The 4082-nt window shown below is 39.9% G+C and overlaps 1 pseudogene; it reads right to left on the bottom strand.

Annotated features, from left to right (window-relative positions):
• The window catches only part of LOC119896614, an 858889-nt pseudogene that overhangs the window by 711133 nt on the left and 143674 nt on the right, over positions 1-4082 (bottom strand).

Below are 4082 nucleotides of genomic sequence, written 5' to 3' on the forward strand. Positions count from 1 at the left end.
ATAATATTACAGTAACGCGTTACTCTCCAACGCTGTTCCCAGGTGAGATCTTGTGCATATCTGAAACAAGAAGTAGCCTACAAAACCTTTAGTGTCTCCAGAGGGAGCTGTGTGAAGTCTGATTCAGGCAGAAAGGTTCCAGTTGAATTTTCTGACTTCAAAAGAGTTCCAGGTGCATGATGGGTCGTGACGCCGAAAGAGAACCAAAAACGATGGCTGACCGTGGTAAACTGATGTTTCTGGCTGTTTAATTAAAAAAAGTCAGTAAATGTTGGTTCCCTGACACATTTCTGACACACATTAGCCAGATGCGTGCCAAATATCTAACGATAGCTACTTTTTCACTGTAAAAAACTTTAACTCCCCTCCAGCTCTCTGTAGCTCAGACAGTCCCTGCTACCTGCGTGTGCTGATCCATCCTTTCACCCAGATTCTTTGTCTTTATAATAACCAATAACAGCTGTTTTGTCTGTAGGTTCACATTTCACGTGTTTACTCGACAAAACGTGGTTTGGAAACCAGCGTCGGGTGACACAGCCGCTGTCAGCTCGTGTAGTGTGTGACCCCCTGTCACCGATCAGTAACGTAGTGTGAACGCCACGGCCGACGCTGAAAGTCGTGTAGTCTGCATGAGCCTTAAAACACACCTGGTTTATTCAACTATTTATTTTAGTTTTTGCTAAATTATGCTGGTTGGACCAACAATAGTACATTGATTATTGACAACTATAGATAATTATTGACAATTAGCCCTCATCCACTCTGTAGGGAAAGAGCCTCCAAGACATTGGCTATAAATAAAGTGCCTTGGCCACACAGAAAGTAAAAAACGTAAAATGAAAAGTGTGCAACACGTTTTACCTTTGTCTAGATAACGTGATAATATCACAAAGTGCTGTTGCCTTCCTCTCTCTAGCATTTTGAGCTCCAGCAGCCTCTGTTAAAGCTCCAGTGTGTAATATTTCTGAGGATCTATTGATAGAAATTAAATATAATATCCATAACTATGTTTTCTGTAGCATGACTACTTTTGATCTAATAAACTTATGAGAATTAATACAAAATTATGAATTTTAATATTCAGAGAATATTAATTCCCACGTTTCTGACCCGGGCGTCGGGGGATCAGTGTGAGTTAACTCCTCAACCCCCTCCTTTTCTTTCTCACAGGGAGAGAGAAAGAATTTGGAGTAGTCCAAATTTATTTGATATAAAATGCACAAATCCACACTGTATGTTCACAACATTTCAGTGGTGTGTAAAGACCTTAAATAATGAACCGTTATGTTTTTATTACCTTAGAATGATACATTTATATCTACAGACAAACACCGTGCGTTTTGTCACTATATTGAATACATATGAAGGAGAAGAACAAGTAACATTATTATTAGTAGTAGCAGTAGTAGTAGTAGTAGTAGTAGGAGTAGTCGTTGTCTGGTTTATTAGAAGTAAGACAAGAGGTGAAATTTGGACAAATGGAGGAGCGCACGTATTATTTGGCACAAGAGCCGACCGAGCGTGTCGGCCACCGTAGCTTCTCCTACACGCTTTGAAAGGGAGAGTTGAGTGGTAACTGATGGTGCATTCATGTGGTGTGGGAATAATCTCAATCTTTTATCATTTATTATAAAAGTACTTATTTTGTTTGACTTTGATTTAAAAAAAAAAAAGCAAAATTCTCCCACATCAATACAAAATCTTCATAAATATGGTCAAAGTTAAGTCGCGAGAAAACTTTGGTACAGGAGTTGCTGAGTTATATATATTCGTCATATATATTTTTTCTCAGTTCACAAGTAGGTCTTCAGGTGGCGTTCCATGTTAGCCTACTTTTTTTACATTTCTGAGTTGGCTGGATTGCAGCACAACTGTCGATGATCAAGTTGCATTGTGGGTGATGTAGGCGCCTGATTTTTCCAAAGTAATTCCAGCGAGTTTGTTGGTCTGTAGCTGCAGCCAGTCAAAGACAATCAATGCATTCAAAGCAGACCTGTAATTCCAGCTTTGCCTTTGCTTCACTTTCTGATTGTAAGTCTGGGAAAGATGAACCAGACAGGAATCAGAGTCCCACAGCTGCACAGGGACAGAGGGACAGTTGCACTTTAATGTGGTGCAGCAAACTTTATTCTTTGCACTATTTATGTTTAAAATGCTCAGGAAGAGTTTGATTTCTACATAGATATTGGTAATTTTTATATATATATATTTTTTTTTACCGTTTGTAATAGTTCTGTTTATTTTTGTTTACTGTTCTTTGTTCAGTTGTAGCTCTGTAAAATGTTCTGTGTGGAACATTGAGAGTAATTTAAACTGCCTGTACGTGTTCACATATGACCATGAAGCTGGACCTGATTCTGATTCACAGCTGTACCTAATAAAGTGGCCATAAGTGTAGCTGCTGATTAACTGACCATTTATTTCTGGCTCGATACAAATATAGTATAAAATTGTGTGTTTGTTGAGATGTTTGAGGATCATTGAATGTAACATCACCACCTCATCCCTTTCTCCAGACTTTGAGACATTTCCTCTGTGAGGTTTGTGTCATATTCTCTGTACTACTATTATTACTACTAGTACTACTGTACTGTACTGTCAATTTTGTCTAAATTAATAAATTATGTTTTATATTTTGACTTCATGGAGTTGTGCTGTTTGTCAAGAGACCAAGGAAAATAGATCATCTTTGTTTTCAGTTTCTGAGGGTGCTGCAACGCCATCAGTGCTCTTTTATTCTAGTGGTGGAAGAAGTACAAACCGCAGCATTTACTTACAATTAAAGTACTGTTTGGGCAGAGTCGCCCCTCTGAGAGAGTTACATCGATGCATTGACACACAGCTGGTTGAGGTGGAGCTCATTTTTACAACATTAGTTGTTCCCCAAAATCTCGCAATACATGGCCCCGGTCATCCTCTCCTTAATACAGTGCAGTCGCCCCCAAAGCATGATGCTACCACCCCCATGCTTCACAGTAGGGATGGTGTTCTTGGGATGGTGCTCATCATTCTTCTTCCTCCAAACACGGTTAGTGGAATTATGACCAAAAAGTTCTATTTTGGTCTCATCTGACCACATGACTTTCTCCCATGACTCCTCTGGATCATCCAAATGGTCATTGGCAAACTGAAGACGGGCCTTGACATGTGCTGGTTTAAGCAGGGGAACCTTCCGTGCCATGCGTGATTTCAAACCATGACGTCTTAGTGTATTACCAACAGTAACCTTGGAAACGGTGGTCCCGGCTCTTTTCAGGTCATTGACCGGCTCCTCCCGTGTAGTTCTGGGCTGATTTCTCACCTTTCTTAGGATCACTGAGACCCCACGAGGTGAGATCTTGCATGGAGCCCCAGTCCGAGGGAGATTGACAGTCATGTTTAGCTTCTTCCATTTTCTAATGATTGCTCCAACAGTGGACCTTTTTTCACCAAGCTGCTTGGCAATTTCCCCGTAGCCCTTTCCAGCCTAGTGGAGGTGTACAATTTTGTCTCTAGTGTCTTTGGACAGCTCTTTGGTCTTGGCCATGTTAGTAGTTGGATTCTTACTGATTGTATGGGGTGGACAGGTGTCTTTATGCAGCTAACGACCTCAAACAGGTGCATCTAATTTAGGATAATAAATGGAGTGGAGGTGGACATTTTGAAGGCAGACTAACAGGTCTTTGAGAGTCAGAATTCTAGCTGATAGACAGGTGTTCAAATACGTATTTGCAGCTGTATCATACAAATAAATAGTTAAAAAATCATACATTGTGATTTCTGGATATTTTTTTTTTAGATTATGTCTCTCACAGTGGACATGCACCTACGATGACAATTTCAGACCCCTCCATGATTTTTAAGTGGGAGAACTTGCAAAATAGCAGGGTGTTCAAATACTTATTTTCCTCACTGTACTTGGCATCATCTCAGTTAATGGTTTGTTTTTATTTCCCTCTTTTAATGATGTATCAGTCTGTTTTGTCTCCTTCTCTACGCTTCATGTGTAGCTAATAATCCTGCATGTTGAAGTCATTTTATTTCACTTAGTTTCAGCATTTTCAGCTGGTTTAGACTCAAACACTTTTTGTCTGCGTGCTTCC

The sequence above is a fragment of the Micropterus salmoides genome, unplaced genomic scaffold (genome assembly GCF_014851395.1).
Source record: "Micropterus salmoides isolate LMB-PRFRI ecotype aquatic unplaced genomic scaffold, ASM1485139v1 Ms_hic_scaffold_1, whole genome shotgun sequence".
NCBI classification, from domain to species: domain Eukaryota; kingdom Metazoa; phylum Chordata; class Actinopteri; order Centrarchiformes; family Centrarchidae; genus Micropterus; species Micropterus salmoides.